This window comes from Prionailurus bengalensis, chromosome B4 (assembly GCF_016509475.1).
Source record: "Prionailurus bengalensis isolate Pbe53 chromosome B4, Fcat_Pben_1.1_paternal_pri, whole genome shotgun sequence".
Taxonomy (NCBI): domain Eukaryota; kingdom Metazoa; phylum Chordata; class Mammalia; order Carnivora; family Felidae; genus Prionailurus; species Prionailurus bengalensis.
The window spans coordinates 38,925,651-38,943,385 of record NC_057358.1 but is presented as its reverse complement, the minus strand read 5'-3'; positions in this window follow the sequence as shown (position 1 = coordinate 38,943,385).

Below are 17,735 nucleotides of genomic sequence, written 5' to 3'. Positions count from 1 at the left end.
ATACTAAAATATCTTCCTTTTTCTCTGCTAAAGAGATATCTCTATATTTCTCACTTTAAAATTTACTTTGTCTGATATTAGCACACCTGAAAGTTTTGTTTTGGTTAGTGTTTTTATGGTATTTTTTTCATCCATTTATTCTTAACTCTTCTGTATTGTGATATTTATGGTATTTATTATGTAAGGAATATAGAGTTCAATTTTGTTTTTCATCTAGTCTGAGCATAGTTTTGTCAGCTGGACATTTTAGGTAATTACAGACGCATTTATGTTTAAATATATCATCTTACTACTTGACAGCTTACTGCTTGACAGATTAGACACAGCGGAGAAGAAGATAATTGAATGGGAAAATAGCTCAGAAAATAATTAAAGGTGCAAACAATGAGAAACAAAAGGGTACACAATATATAGGGAGAGTATATAGCAAGAGTATAGGTGAAAGACATAATATACGTGCAACTGGAGTCCCAGAAACAAAGCAAATTCCATGTTTTTCTTTTTTTAACTTTTTGGGAAGTATTTGTTTTAATCAATTTCTATTAGCTTGTAAAAAATATATATTTAACTTTATATATGTTATATGTTCATATGTTATTTGTTAATACATATATATGTTAATATGTATGTATATTTAACAAATTAATAGAATACACACACACACACACACACACACGTATATATTACTGCTTACCTTAGAGATTTTAACCTGCAATCTTTATCTTATTACGGTCTAATATAAATGAGTACTTTTTCTACTTTATAGAAAATTGCAGGTCCTTAGAACACTTTAACTCCATTTATCCCCTTGTAACTTTGTACTATAGTTGTTTGTAAATTATTTTCATATCGATTTGAACTTAAAAAAATTATATTTTTATGTAGTTAATATTTATTTCCATTTACCCATATACTTTTCCTTTCTATGGTTCTCATTTCTTTTTGAATCTCTGTGCTTCCATTTAGAAACATTCTCCTTCCACCTGAAAAATTCCCTTTTCTGTTTCTTTTAGCATAGGTTTGTTAATAAAGTTTCTCCAATTACTGCTTGCCTGAAATTTCTTTATTTCACCTTTATTGTTTTTTAAAACAGTTGTTTATTTTTTTAATGTTCATTGTTGAAAGAGAGAGAGAGAGAGAGAGGCTCTGAAAGTCAGCACAAAGCCCATCGCAAGCCTCCAACTCATGAACCATGAGATCATGACCTGAGCTGAAGTCAGATGCTTACCCAACTGAGCCACCAGACGCCCTTCACCTTTATTTTTGAAGTATATTTTGCTGGATATAGAATTCTAGATTGCCAATTATTCTCTTCAGCCCTTTGAAGACATCATTCAACTGTCTTCTAGCTTTTACAATTTATGTTGAGAATTAAGGTATCAGTGTTGTTTTTCTTCTTTTGAAGGTGATTTTTTTTCCTCTGCTGCTTTAAGATTTTTATGCTTTTTTTAAAAAAAGATTTCCTGCAGTGGCCCTAGGTGTGGATTTCTTTGGTTTATTCTGTTTAATGTTCAAAGGGTTTCTTAAACATGTGGGTTGATGTTTTATTTCACTGGGAAATTCTCATCCAGTATCTCCTCGAATACTATTTTTGTCTCATTTTTTCTCTCCTGGGATTTCAGTTAAATGTATACTAGTTCTTTTCACCCATTCCAGTAGTCTTATATTTTCTTTTATGTATTGTCAATCTTTTTTTCACACTTCTTCAGTTTGGATTTTTTTGGCCTATATTTCCATTAATCAAATTTCCCTTTGGCTGTGTTCATCTAATCTAATCTGCTGTCCAATCTGTTGCATTTTTAATTTCAATTATTGAATTTCTCAATTCTAAATTGCCACTCTCTATATAAAATCTTTTTTTTTTTGTATATAGTTTTCAGGTCTCTACCAAAGTAGTCATCTTTTCATTTGATTTATTTAACATATTTATGTTTTTTTAAAATAGGTTCAACCCTGAGATCAAGGGTTTCATGCTCTACCGACAGAGCCAGCCAGGCACCACTAATTTATTTTACATATTATTCATCTTTTTAAAAAAGTGTCTGTCTGATAAATACACTATATGAATGCTTTGTGGGTCCATTCATATTGTCTGCTATGTCTCTTTCTGTTATTTTGAATGCTTGTTTATTTGACAGGAGAGGGGGAAGTAGAGTACTAGACAGATTTTTTGTATAAAACATTGGAGAGATAATTTGACTTCCTAGATGGTATCTTCCTGCATAGAATTTATTGTTGTTGTTTCTTGTAGACATTTAGATTAGGGCTGATCAACTAGTCCAATAAAATACTTGAAGATGGGCTAGTGTTTGTGAGGGCTGGTCTAATTCTGGTTCACTGCTATTCCTAGGGTATAGCCTTTTGATATCTCAACTAAAAACCTGGGAGGCTAATTAGCACCTTTCTCTTGGGGAACTCTGAACCTCAAATACCGTTCTCCAAAACTTGAGAGGCTGCTGAAAGTTCTTTACTTGACTTCTTCGCCACAATTTTTGATCAAATGTCTCTAGGGGAAGAGCCATATAAAATGTTGGACTCCTCAATCTGAACTTCCTTTTTCTCTAGGTCCTTATTCTTATAAATATTTGCTTCCCTGGTAGCCCTCCAGTCCCTTGAGTAGATTATTTATTTTTGTGACATTTAACCTAGCTCTTCTAGTTGTTCTCGGGGACAGATTTGGTCTAAAACAGGCTGGAAGAAGCTTCCATTGCTGAAAGTAGGAAAGTTATAGCATTCCCTGATGCCGTTAAAAAAATTTTTTTTAATGTTTTTATTTTATTTTATTTTGAGAGAGACTGAGCACGAGAGGAGGAGGGGCAGAGAGAGAGGGAGACAGAATCTGAAGTAGTGTCCAAGCTCTGAGCTGTTAGCACAGAACCCATCACAGGGCTTAAACTCAGGAACTGTGAAATCATGACCTGACCCGAAGTCTGATGTTCGACCAATTGAGCCACCCAGGCACCCCATCCACCACTCCTGATGCTATTTTAAAATTTATCTTTCAGTACCTTTTCACTTTTTGATGTAATTATTGCTCTCAGTCAGGTTTTCTACACCTTTTGAGTAAGTCTTCTAGAAAATCATCCATTTTATTTAAGTTAAAGTTTATTGTTATAAAATTATATATGGTATTTATTCTCTTATAATTTAAAAAATGTATTGTGTCTTTTGCCATGTTTCCTTTCTCATTCTTGAGTTTCTAAAAATATGTGTTTTTTTTCTTTATCAGAGTTGGCAAATATTTATCTACTTTATTGTTCTGTTCAATAACCTGGTTTCTTGTTATATCAGTTAAGTTTATGGTTTAAAATATTTTTTTAGTGTTTATTTATTTATTTTCAGAGTGAGAGAGCATGAGGAGGGGAGGAGCAGAGAGAGAGGGAGAGAGAGAATCCCAAGCAGGCTCCACACTGTGAGTGCAGAGCCCCACTTGGGGCTCAAACCCACGAACCGTGAGATCATGACATGAGCTGAAATCAAGAGTCAGATGCTTAACCAACTGAGCCACCCAGGCACACCTAAGTTTATGGTTTTAATTTTTTTAAAAAAAAATTTGTTCTCTAGAGGATCTCAGTTTTGTTTTTTCATTTTCTTTCTTTCTTTCTTTCTTTTTCTTTCTTTCTTTCTTTCTTTCTTTCTTTCTTTCTTTCTTTTAGAGACAGAGAGAAAGTGAGCATGAGTGGGGTAGACGGGCAGAGGGGGAGAGAGAGAGAAAGAGAGAGGGGAAAAAAATCTTAAGCAAGCTCCATGCCCAGCATGGAGACTGAGCAGGGCTGGTCCCATGACCCTGGGATCATGACATGAGCCAAAATCAAAAGTTGGCTCAACCAAACTGAACCACCCAAGCACTAAGGATCTCAGTTTTAGGCCAAGTCAAGATGGTAACTTGGGAAATAATATTTAAAAAAATAAATAAATAAGCCTTCCCTTTGGTGTAAAAGAGTCAAGTTTCAATCCTGACACTATCATTGGCTATCTGTCTCATCTTAGGCAACTTTCTCCAAGTCTCTGAGCTTCACCTGTGAAAGGGCAATAATATCTATTCTATAGGATATTGTGAGATAGCACATTAAAGAATTTAGTACAGTGCAAGGTACATGGTTAAATACATAGTGGTTGTTATTATTTTGATGTGTGAACAACCGAGTAACAATATAATTAGAATTGTCATAACACAACTGCTGACAAATATTTAGGATGTCATGTAAAGTGATTACTCTGACAATAATGGAACATGGAAGATAAGAGCTAAGATTTAATTAGACAGACTTGGGTTTGGATCCTGGCTGTACCACTTACTTAGCTGTGTGAACTTGCACATGGTACTTAACATCTCTGAGCCTCAGTTTTCTCATCTGTAAAATGTGAATCATAATAGGATCATTTCAAGGGCTAGTCGATATAACACAAACAAAGTTCTTAATACAGGGCTTGGCACATAGTCTTTAATACATTTTAGCTATTGTTATTAAATTGCTAATTCCAGAAGGCAGGGCTAGAAACAACAAGTAGAGATCTCAATATAAGAAGGATGTTTCCAAAGATTAAAGTTCTCCAAAAAGGGAAAGATCTAGCATTGCAAGTAGTAAGTTACACATGAGTTAAACACTCAGTCTCCAAGGTGTTTTCAGCTCTGAGATTCTATGATTCCATGACAGTATCAGTGTTCCAGATCTTTCCCCCTTTCTAGATTCCTAAGCCATTTGCCTTTGCTATCTCACTTGGCAACTACTTTGTTACGCTATGTGTTCTTTTTGGCTTGTCTCTTCATTCATTTAATCACAGTGCAGGAAGCCCCATGCCAGATGTTGAGAATAAAGTGAGGAACAACGCTAGACACCCCCCGCCTCCCCTGAGGCTACAGTCCAGCAGGCAAGAGAGACATTAATCAACCAACCTTACTGACTACTGAGTGTGTGACTACAGCCTGAGATAAGAACCCTGAATATGAGAGAGCATGGAGAACCTGACCCAAACCCTCAGCTCAGGATTTCCCTGAGTAAGTGACATGTGAAGTGAGATTCACATTTGACTAAGAGAGACATTAATCAATCAACCTTACTTACTACTGAGTGTGTGACTACAGCCTGAGATAAGAACCCTGAATATGAGAGAGCATGGAGAACCTGACCCAGACCCCCAGCTCAGGATTTCCCTTGAGTAAGTGACATGTGAAGTGAGATTCACATTTGACTAGGATGGCTGAAGTAAAACAGGGAAATGAGCAAGTCTTGTCTTAGATGTCCATCCACTTCTCCTAAACCTCACATCTCTCGACTGGGGCTCATGCTACACGGCAGCCATTGCTTAGGCAATTCCTTATGTGGGGCATGTCGCCTGAAACCAATCCTCCCTGACTTGCTCGTACTAATCAGAACCTACCCATCTGGTGTCGCATTTCCTTATGCTTGGTTCAGCACTAAGTCAAGTTTAAGATGACACTTCTTTTCAATTAAATCGGTGCATTTTATCAAAGGCTTTAATGTGTTAAAGAAGAAGGATGAGTAATGAGGTCATTTCAGCCATTCTCTCAGGCTGGTAGAAGGGATATTTTTGGGCAGAGAGCCTTTCTCTTCCTCTAAACTACCTCACGCCATGGTTGTATACTTGACCTACCTACGCTGGAGTTCCACTCCGCCTCTCTACACCCCATCCCCCACCTCAAAGCCCCTCCATCTTCCCACACCCACAGATTCACCACAAAGAGCCCTGGGTCTCCCCTACACAAGCATTCACAGCCACAATGTGCTTTCTGCAGGGTTCCAGGGGAAAACAGCAGACAAAGGAATGTCTTCCACATGACCCAAAGAAGGAGACATTGTTGAGGAAGGGACACTTGCTCTGTTCAGCCTTTTCTCTTGGGTAGCAATTATTATCAGCTGCTGTCAGCTCCTCCTTCAAGGAAGAGAGAGCGTAAGGGGAACCGAAGGGTGCCTGCCTTGTCACCTCTGTGTCTGGCTCGGTCAGCTTCAGTTATCTGCCTCAAACTTCTCTCTTAGGTATAGGAATGCATAGAAGTGTTTTGTTTTTGGAGCAAATTGACTATGAAATGATAAATCAGAAAGGTTCTACTGAAATAGATATGAAAGACTTCTGTCTGCTTTAAAATGCTGCATGATATTAACTGTTTACCTTTTTTTCTCTTCCTCCTCATAAAAAAGAAATGCAGGCAGTACCATTTGGTGGTGGTGTTATTGTCACTACTATTTTTATAAAGTGTCACGTTGGCAATGATTATCTGTGTGCCTGCATGGTCTGCCTGGAGTCATGGAAGATTTATTTTGTGTCACCAATCACAAATTCACTGATGGGTGTGAGGGAGAGGAGCAGGGCTTGCAGTCTCAGAGAAGAAGTCAACCAGGGCTATTAAATGTAAAAAAATAGGGGCGCCTGGCTGGCTCAGTTGGAAGAACCTGCGCCTCTTGATCTCGGGGTTGTAGGTGTGAGTCCCATGTTAGGTGTAAAGATTACTTACATAAATAAAAATCTTAAAAAAATGAATACAAATTTAAAGTTTAAAAAGTATATTCGCGGGGTGGATAATCTACTTCTTCGGAGGATTTCAATAGGTTATCAATATAGGAATCAAGAGAAGTAGTGGGCAGTGTGGTGGACTAATGGTTTGGAGTGCTGGCTTGTAAGGCAGTAGAAGGCACTGCACTTATATGCAGGATGAAGGCCTACAGGAGTTCTAAAAGAAAGCTCCAGAATTGATCAAATATGCAGAACATGGGATTTTGGAAGCAAGACATCAAAATCACTCAGTTCAGAGAAGAGATAATTGAGAAGTGTTCAAGGATGTGAATGAGCCTCTAATCACTGATGTACTACTGTTGTTCTGGAATCCAAGGTTGTTTTGATATTCCATCAGTAGACATTTAACTAAGACATTTATGACCAGAATTGGTGCTTGGACCCTAACCTGCACTGATAAGGCAACTAACAGCAAGACAATCAGCATCTTAATGGTTAGTCACATCTTTGCTTAGAAGAAGGAATATGGAGAGGCACCTGGATGGCTCTGTTGGTTGAGCATCTGACTCTTGATCTCCACTCAGGTCATGATCTCACAGCTTCATGAGTTCAAGCTCCGTGTTGGGCTCTGCGCTGGCAGTGCAGATCTTGCTTGGGATTCTCCCTCTCTCTCTGCCCCTATCCCAGTCTGTCTGACTTTGTTGCTCTCAAATAAATAAATAAACTTTCAAAAAAAAGTATAGAAAATGAGAAATTACCTTTGGCTTTGAAAAGTAGGAGAGGATCACAAAAGAGACATTTGGGATGGGTTTTGAAGGATGACTAAGAGTTTGCCAGGCAGTAAAGGAAAGAGAGGGGAAAGATCATATGCAAAATACAGCTGTTCTGAAGAACATTATTTGTTTGGAGACTAAGGAAGCAGTTCTGTGGGCCTGTGTCAAAGGCTGATGTAAAAAATTAATAGAGACTTTATTGTACATTTACTGAGAACCAGGCAACATCCAAGCGCTTGAAGCATATTAACTAAACTAATTCCTACAACAGTCATGTGAGCTTTATTATTCCCTAACTGATAAGGAAAAGAAGATATATTAGAGAATAAAATGATTGTACCTTTTCATGTAGTTTTATGAGGAGCAGGATTAGGTGGGGGACAGAGGGCAATGAATCGGCTTCATTTTAAAGAAAGAAAAAGCGGGGCACCTGGGTGGTGCAGTCGGTTAAGCGTCCGACTTCAGCCAGGTCACGATCTCGCGGTCCGTGAGTTCGAGCCCCGCGTCGGGCTCTGGGCTGATGGCTCAGAGCCTGGAGCCTGCTTCCGATTCTGTGTCTCCCTCTCTCTCTGCCCCTCCCCCATTCATGCTCTGTCTCTCTCTGTCCCAAAAATAAATAAATGTTGAAAAAAAAATTAAAAAAAAAAAGAAAGAAAAAGCATGCTGTTTAGTATGCAGGAAGCCCCTCTTATCAGATATTTGCCAATCGTTCTTAATTGCCTTCAACTTACAGGATAGGTGTCGTAGTGTTCATGATCCAGGCTTCTTAACTCTGATAAGTCCAAAACATGTGCATTTAGGAAGAGCAGCTATTCATCTCTGTTTGAAATAAAAATGGGACAATTTGTGTCCTAAGTAAGATATTTACAAAAGTCAAGACTTGTTTTTCTTTAAGTACATGGCTCTCTCCCTTATTCAGAATTACTTATTCTACAACTTCCACTGCCTAGAATCAGGAATACTTCGGAACAGTCAAAATAGACATTGTATTGACTATGTACTAAAAATGCGTGGATGTTATTCAGACCCATTTCTTCTTGCCGACGTACAATTCTTATAAGCTATGATGCTTTATAAACTGCTTTCAAGTACATTATTTCATTTTAATTTTCACTCTAATTTTTGTGTACTTCCTTACTTTCTGGAAATAAAAGGTGCACAAGGCTCATTTTGGATATTTCCTGACCCAATGCTAAAATCGGCTATGTCTTCAAGAAGCCTGGTTCCTTTTCAGGGCGCCTGGGTGGCTCAGTAGGTTAGGTGTCCAGCTTCAGCTCAGGTCATGATCTCACGGTTCATGGGTTCAAGCTCTGTGTCAGGCTGTGTGCTGACAGCTCAGAGCCTGGAGCCTGCTTCAGATTCTGTGTTTCCCTCTCTTTCTCTCTGCCCCTCCCCTGCTTGTGCTCTCTCTCAAAAATAAATAAACATAAAAAAAATTGTTTAAAAAGTAGGTTTAAAAAGAGAGTGCTGTTAGAAGCCAAGGTCTGGGTATAAGGTGTGTCAATTTCTCCTGGAGTACCATTACTTTTAGGCAGACCAAGGAGATACATGTGCGTATGCTAGTCCATGCATGAATACATGTCTATAAGTGCTTCTGTGTATAACCATGCATGAATGTGAGTCCATACTAATGTCTCCAATTCTAATCCATTACTATGTGGTTTGTTTTGGCCCCCTCTTCTTGCTTATCTGTAATCTCCCACTCCAATAATAAAAACCTGGCCCCCGCAACTCACTTTCCATTTACTTAGTTGTTCATTACCAGGATACATGTATAGCAGAGTCAGAATACAGTGTTCAGGTAGTTTCTTTTGCCTTGAGTCTTATAGGCTCCATTTATTTCCCAAGTTATTGAAAGTTGTACATTACCTACTCCCTTCAGTAAGGTTGTTCGATTCATTTGTTACCGTTATGTTATTTTGATCACATAGGGCATTCTGAAACCTCTTAAATGATTTTTTAAAATTTACATACATTAAAAATTTATTCCTTGTTCTATGAAGATCTATGGATTTTGACAAATACCTAGTGTCATGCATCCACAATTAGTGTCATACAGAATAGTTTTACTGCCTTAAACCAAACCAAATCAAACCTGGGCTTTATCTATTCAACCTCCTCCTTTTCCCCCCAAACCCCTGGTAGCCACTGATTTTTTATTTTTACCATTGCTATAGTTTTTTCTTTTCAAACTGGCTTTCATTTATCCACATGTCTTTAAATATTTTTTTAATGTTTATTTTTGAGAGAGAGAGCATCAACAGGGGAAGGACAGAGAGAGAGGGAGACACAGAATCTGAAACAGCCTCCAGGCTCTGAGCTGTCAGCACAGAGCCGGATGCAGAGCTCAGACTCACAAACCACAAGATCATGATCTGAGTTGAAGTCAGATGCTTAACCGACTGAGCCACCCAGGTGCCCCTATCCATATGTCTTTAAATTAAGGTTCATCCATGTATTTTTGCCACTTTTTGTCTCATTTCTTTTTCTTTTTCTTTTTTTTTGTCACTGATTAATATTCCATTGCATGGATGTACCACAGTTTGTTTAAATCAATCATCTATTAAAGGATAACCTTGACATTGCCAGTTTTTGGTGATTATAAGTAAAGCTTCTATAAATATTTGTGTGCGAGTTTTGGTGTGGGCATAAATTTCAAATCACTTGAGTAAATACCTAGTAGCATGAATGTTTCATTTTGTAAGAAGCTGCCAAACCGTCTTCCAAAGTATTTGTACCATTTTGCATCCCTACCAGCCATGAAAGAAAGTTATTGCCCCACTTACTCACCAGCAACTGCTATTGTCAGAGTTCAGAGTTTCAGGCTTTCAAGTACGTGTGCAGCGGCTTTTCATTATTCTTTTAGCTGGAATTCTCTAATAATAAATAATGTGCAGCATTTTTAATATGCTTATTTGCCATCTGTATGTGTTCTTTAATGAGGTGTCTGTACAAATCTTTTGCCTATTTTTAATTGGGTAGTTTGTTTTCTTATTGTTGAGTTTTAAGTGTTCTTTGTACATTTTGCCTATGAGGTTTTTTTTTTTTATCAGTTACATGTTTTGCAAATATATTCTCTCTTGTCTGTGGCTTTTTAAAATTTGAGCATAGTTGACACACAATGTGACATTGCAGGCGTACAACATAGTGATCTGACAAGTTTTTACATTATGCTATATGCACCACCGAGTGTAGCTACCATCTGTCCTGACACATTACTATTATAATAACATTGACGATATTCTTTATGCTGTGCTGTCGCCTGTCTTTTGATTCAGCAATGTCCTCTATGGAGCAGATTTTAATTTCAGTCAAGTCCAACTTACCAAAGCTTTTGGTGTTGTACTGACTTATATATATTAAAGGATTTTCTACATCAAGCAAATATGTCTTCTGCAAAGACAAAAAATTTTTCTTTTGGCCAAATTTTATACCCTTTATTTCTTTTTCTTGCTTCTTTGTACGGGGTAAGACTTCTGGTACAATGTTGAATAGAAGGGGTGAGAGATGTTAATCCCATCCAGTAAATTAAAAAAATTAATATATATTTATGAAATATATATTTCAATTTGGTTATTTTATTTTATCTTTTTTTAAAACTTTTTTTAAAACATTTATTCATTTTTGAGAGGCAGAGCACAAGGGGGGGAGGGGCAGGGAGAGAGAGGGAGACACAGAATCTGAAGCAGGCTCTAGGCTCTGAGCTGTCAGCACAGAGCCCGATGCGGGGCTTGAACCCATGAACCGTGGGATCATGACCTGAGCCGAAGTCAGACATTCAACTGACTGAGCCACCCAGGCACCCCTATTTTTTATTTTATCTTTTAAAAAATGTTTATGTATTTATTTTTGATGGGGTGAGGAGCAGAGGGAGAGAGAGAGAATCTCAGGCAAGCTCCACACTGTCAGTGCAAAACTCGATCCCACAAACCATGAGGTCATGCATGACCTGAGCAGAAATCAAGGGTCGGACACTCAACTGAGTGAGCTACCCAGGAGCCCCAGAGTTTGGCTATTTTATATAGTTTCTACTTCTCTGTCAAGATTTCCTATTTGTTAATGTATTATTAGCATATTTTCCTTTATATATTTGAACATTGTGACTTTAAAATTCCTCATACTTGCCAAATACAATGTCTATATTCTTTTGCGGTTGATCTCCCTTGATTGCCTTTTCTTTGGAAAATGAGTCACATTTTTATGTTTCTTTGTATGTCTACTTATTTTGTATTATACCCTAGACACTGTATGTGGTAGAGATTCTGTATTCCTTTGAAGAAGGTTTAGTATTTAGTTTTAGTGGACAGTTAACTTACTTGGACCATGCTCCATGCTATGTGCCCTCTGAGTGTTGGCAAGAGCCACTGATAAATTACTTCAAGTTTAGCAGGAGTCTTTGGACCCTGCTACATAGATTTGTAATTCAGGAACCAGCCAGCATTTATATACAGATTTGGGGGCTTTTTCTTTGTGGCTGTCTCCAGTCTTGGATTTCTCCCTTCAATTCCCAGATGATTGGGATTCCCCAAATTATATCTTCTGGTACTGTAAGCTAGTTAGACTATTGATCCTATTTTTAATCACCCTGGTTGGGTGCTGAACAAAAAGCTGGAAAAAAGGAAAAAAAAATCCATAGGAATCAAAAGCGAAAGTAGACAAATGAGACTACATAGAAATTAAAAGCTTTTGTGCACAATCAACAGAGTGAAAAGGCAATCTATGGAATGGGAAAAAATACTTGCACACACACACACACACACACACACACATATATATATATACACATATATATATATATATTTTTGAGAGAGAGAGAGAGACCATGTATGCATGGGGAAGAGGTAGAGGGGGAGACAGATGGAGAGAGAGAGAGAGAGAGAGAGAGAGAGAGAGAAAATTGCAGTCAGGCTCCATGTACATCATGGAGCCCAATACAGGGCTCAATCCCACGACCCTGGGATCATGACCTGAGCTGGAATTAAGAGTCAGATGCTCCAGGCACCTGGGTGGCTCAGTCTCTTAAGCCCAGGTCATGATCTCACAGCCCGTGGGTTCAAACCCTACATTGGGCTCTGTGTTGATAGCTCAGAGCCTGGAGCCTGCTTTGGATACTGTGTCTCCCTCTCTCTGTCCCTCCCCCTGCTCATGCTCTGTGTGTGTCTCTCTCAATCTCTTTCTCTCACAAAAATAAATAAACATTAAAAAAAATTTTTAAAAGTCATATGATCAACCAACTGAGCCACCCAGGTGCCCCTGCAAATAAAATATTTTATAAGTAGTTAATATACAGAATATATAAAGAACTCGTAGAACTAACAAGCCAAAAAAAAAATCAAATAACCTGATTAAAAAATGGGCAAACTGGAATAAGCATTTCTCTAACAGTAGTATTGAATAGAAATATTATGCTATCTTTTCTTTTGGGGGGATGTTAATGTAAATGGTATTGTGTTTTTAACTTCACATTCTACTTGTTCATTGCTGGTATATAGAAAAGCAATTGGCTTTTGTATATTAACCTTATATGCTACCACCTTGCTAGAATCACTTTTCTAGTCCCCTCCTCCAGTAGTTTTTGGTATATTCTTTCAGACTTCCTACATAGGTAACTTATCATTTGCAAACAAAGACAATTTTATTTCTTCCTTCCCAATTCATATACCTTTTATTTCCTTTCTGTTTTTTTGTTTTAGCTAAGACTTCCAGTATGGTGTTGTAAGGAGCAAAGAGAAGAGACATTCTTTCCTTTTTCCTGATTTTAGGAGGAAAATTTCCTCTTTCTCACCATTAAATACGATGTCAACTGTAGGGCTTTCATAGGTGTTCTTTATCAAGTTGAGGAAGTTCTTCTCTATTCCTGGCTTATTGGTAGTTTAAATCATAAATGGGTGTTGGATTTTCCCAAATGCTTTTTCTTATCTATTGATGTAATCATGTGCCTGTTGATGTGAAGGATTACATTAATTGGTTTTCTGATGTTGAGTCAGCCTGCACACCTGGGATAAATCACATTCGGTCATGGTGAATAATTTTTTTAATGTATTGGATTAAATTTGCTAATATTTTGTTGACATTTTACATCTGTGTTCATGAGATATATTGGTCTATAGGTTTGTTTTTCTATAGTGTGTTTGTCTGTTTTTTTGTATTAGAGTAATGCTGGACTCATGGACAGAATTAGGAAGTACTTCATCTTCTTCTTTCTTCTGAAGAGATTGTACAAATATATAATTTCTTCCTTAGATATTTGGAAGAATTTACCAATGACCCAATCTGAGCCTAGTGCTTTCAGTTTGAGAAGGTTATTAATTATTGATTTAATTTCTTTAATAGATGTAGGTCTATTCAGATTGTCTATTTCTTCCTGTATGAGTTTTGGCAGATTGTGTCTTTCAAGGAATTGGCCCATTTCATCTAGGTTATCACATGTGTGGTCATGGAGTGGTTCATGATATTCCTTTATTGTCTTAATGTACATAGGGCTTGTAGTGATGTCTTCTCTTTCATTTCTGATATTAATATTGTGAGTCATTTTTCTCTCAACTAGCCTGGCTAAAAAAGATCAACTTTATTGATCTTTTTCAAAGAACTAACATTTGATTTTATTGATTTTCTCTATTGATATTATGTTTTAATTTCAGTGATTTCTGCTCTGATTTTTATTATTTCTTTTCTTGTGTTTACTTTGGGTTTAGTTTGTTCTTTTTTCTAGTTTTCTAAAGTGGAAGCTTAGTTACTGATTTTAGATATTTCTTCTTTTTCTTCTCCTCCTCCTCCTTCCCCTCCTCCTCCCCCTCCCCTCCTCCTACTCCTCCTTCTTCTTCTCTGTCTAATATATGCCTTCGCTGCTATAAATCTCCCTTTAGGCACTGCACTGTTTTTTCAGCATCCCCAAAATTTTGACTAGTTATATTTTCACTTTTATTTAGCTCAAAATTTTTTTTAAATATATCTTTAGATTTCTTCTTTGACCCTTGCATTGTTTAGAAGTGTTTTGTTTGATCTTCAAGTATTCAAATATTTGGGGATTTTCCACCTATCTGCTATCAATTTCTAGCCTAATTCCATTGTAGTCTAAGAATAGATATTGTGTTAATTCTATTCTTTTAAATTTCTCAAAGTGTATTTTATGGCCAAGAGTGTGGTTTATCTTGGTGAATATTGCATGTGAGCTTGAGAAGAATGTGTATTCAGTGTTGTTGGATGTAGTAATCTATAGATGTTCATTCTATTCAGTCAGTTGATAGTGCTGTTGAGTTCAATTATGTCTTTACTGATTTTGTCTTCTGGATCTGTCCATTTCCAAAAAAAGGGTACTGAGGTCTCCAACTCTGATGGTGAATTTATCTATTTCTCTTTGCAGTCTATCAGTTCTGGCTTCATGAATTTTGATGCTCTATTGTTAAATGCATACACTTTAAGAATTGTTATGCATTCTTGGAGTATTGACACCTTTTTCATTATGTAATGCCCCTCTTTATTTCTGATAACTGTCTTTGTTCTGAAATCTGCTCTCTCTGAAATTAATATAACTATTCCTGCTTTATTTTGTTTAGTGTTAGCATGATGTACTTTTCTCCATCTATCTCGAAAACTCAGGTTTAAAATGATTATTGATATAGTTGGATTAATATCTACTACATATGTTACTGCTTTCTTTACATTGGTCTTGGTCTTTATTCCTATTTTTGTTTTCCTATTTTTTCTGCCCTTTTTTGCCTATTCCTATTTTTTCTGCTTTTTTTGTGGTAAAAAAAACATGCAACATGAAATCTATCTTCTTACACATTTGTAAGTGTACAATACTGTTAACTATATGCACGTTGTTGAGCAGAGGATCTCTAGAAATTTTTCATCTTGCATGATTAAAAGCATAGACCCACTGAACAGCAAAGCCCTCTTCCCCCTCCCCTACACCCTGGCAACCACCATTCTATTTTCTGCTCCTATGGGTTTAACTACCTTAGACACCTCATATAAGTGGGATCATGTGTATTTTTCTTCTATGACTAGTATACTTCACTAAGCAAATATCTCAATATTCACTCATGTCTAGCATATGACAGAACTTTCTGCTTTTATAAGACTGACTAATATTACATTGTATGTGTATACCATATTTTCTTTGTCCATCCACCTCTTGCCTACTGTGAATAATGCTACAATCAACATTGCAAATATCTCTTCAGACTCTGTTTTCAATTCTTTTGGATGGATACACAGAAGTAGGATTGCTGAGTCATGTGATGTTCTATTTTTAATTTTTTGAGGATCCTCTAGTTTTCAATAGCAATTGCACTATTTTACTATCCCATCAACAGTGCAAGAGATTTCCCATTTCTCACATTCTTAGCCACAGTAGTTCTTTTCTTTTTATCATAGCAATCCTAATGGGTATGAGGTAATATCTCATTGTGGTTCTGATTTCCATTTCTCTGATAGTGATGTTGAGCATCTTTTCATATACCTATTGGTCATTTGTATGCTTTCTTTGGATAAATGCCTATTCAAGTTTTTTGCCCGTTTTTAAATCAGTTTATTTTGTTTTGTTTTGTATTGTCTCCTACTTAGTTGTGAGAGTTCCCTTGGATATTAATACCTTATCATATAAATGGTTTGAAACTATTTTCTCCTATTCCATAAATTGTCTTTTAAGTTTGTTAATTATTTCCTTTGCTGCAGTTTTTTTTAATTCTGATATAGTCCACTTGTCTAGTTTTGTTTTTTCATATTCTTTCCCTTTTGTGGTTTCTATTATTCCATTTTCTGCCCTTTCTTAGCATATCAATACTTGTTTTTTGCTTGTTTAGTGGTTGTCTTAGAGTTTGCAATATGCATTTACAATTAACCCAGTCTACTTTCAAATAAAACTATAGTTCAAGTACCTCACCCATAGTGCAAGTACCCTATAATAGCAAAATAATCCTAATTCCTACTTCCCATTTCTTTTTTTATTCCTGTCATTCATTTCATATTTATATATATTATAATATTATATATACTTATATATTAATAATACATTAATATTATATATAATTCAGTGTTGCTATTATTATTTTGAAAAAACTGTTATCTTTTGGGTGAATTAAGACTAAGAAGAATAAAAGCACTTATTTTATCTTTACTTATTTCTTCTCTAATGTACTTCCTTTCTTTATGTGATTCTAAGTTTCTGATCTGCATAATTTTCCTTCTCTCTGAAGAACTTTTAACATTTCTTCCAAGGTCGATCTACTGGCAATGAATTCCCTTAATGATTGTCTAAGAACATTTTTATTTATTCTTTACTTTTGAAGGATAATTTTGTAGTATACAGAATTCTAGTTTGGGGTTTTCTCTCTCAACACTTCGAATATTTTACTCCTCTTTCTTCTTGCTTATATGGTTTCTAAGATGTAATTCTTATCTTTGTTTCTTTATAGATAAAGTGTTTTCCTCCCTCTGGCTACTGTGAAGAGCTTTGTCTCTATTTTTGATTTTCTGCAGTTTGAATATGATATGCCTAGTTGTAGTTTTTGTGACATCTATCCTGCTTGGGATTCCTTGAGTTTCCTGGATCTGTGGTTTGATGTTTGATATTAATTTGGAGAAATTCTCAGTCACTATTTTTCAAATATTTCTTTTGTTCCTTCTTTCTTTTTCTTCTCCTATTGGTATTTCCATTGCACATACGTTATACCTTTTGTGGTTGTCCTGCAGGTCTTGAATAATTTTTTTACACTCTTTTTTCTTCTTCCTTTTCTGTTTTGGAAATGATTTCTATTGAGATATCCTCAAGCTCAGAGATTGTTTCCTCAGCTGTGTCCAATCTACTAATGAGCCCATCAAAGGCATTATTCATTTCTGTTACAGTGTTTTCAATCTCTAGCCTTTCTTTTTTATTCTTTCTTAAAATTTGCATTTCTCTGCATACATTGCTGATCTACTTTATTCATTAGAGTCATTAGAATATTAATTGTAGTTGTTTTAAATTCCCAGTCTGATCACTCTAACATCCCTGCCACATTGAGTCTGGTTCTGATGCTTGACCCATCTCTTTAAACTTTGTTTTTTGCTTCTTGGTGTGATTTGTTAAGTTTTTTCTTGCTAGTTGGACATGATATCCTGGGTAAAAGGAATTGTAGTAAACAAGTTTTTAATAATGTGGTGGTGAGTGGTGAGGTGTGGGGGGAGGGGAAGACTTTTATAGTCCTATGATTAGGTCTGTTTTTTAGTGAGCCTGTGCCCCAGACTGTGAATTCATAAGTGCCATTCACTCCCCCACTCCCATGCCTTAGGAGGGACAAGATGTCTAGAGTGGCTGGAGTTTAGTATTTTCCCTCCCCCATGAGGAAGGTTAGTGTAAGTGGAGTTGGCTATTTCCCTTCCCTACATGGATAGCCAGAACAGGTTGTAGTTAGCTATTTCCCTTTGCCTATTGGATCATCTCTGATAAGACCTCAGTAGGCTAGATTCTGGTAAATTTTTTTTCTTACAGACAGGCCTGGA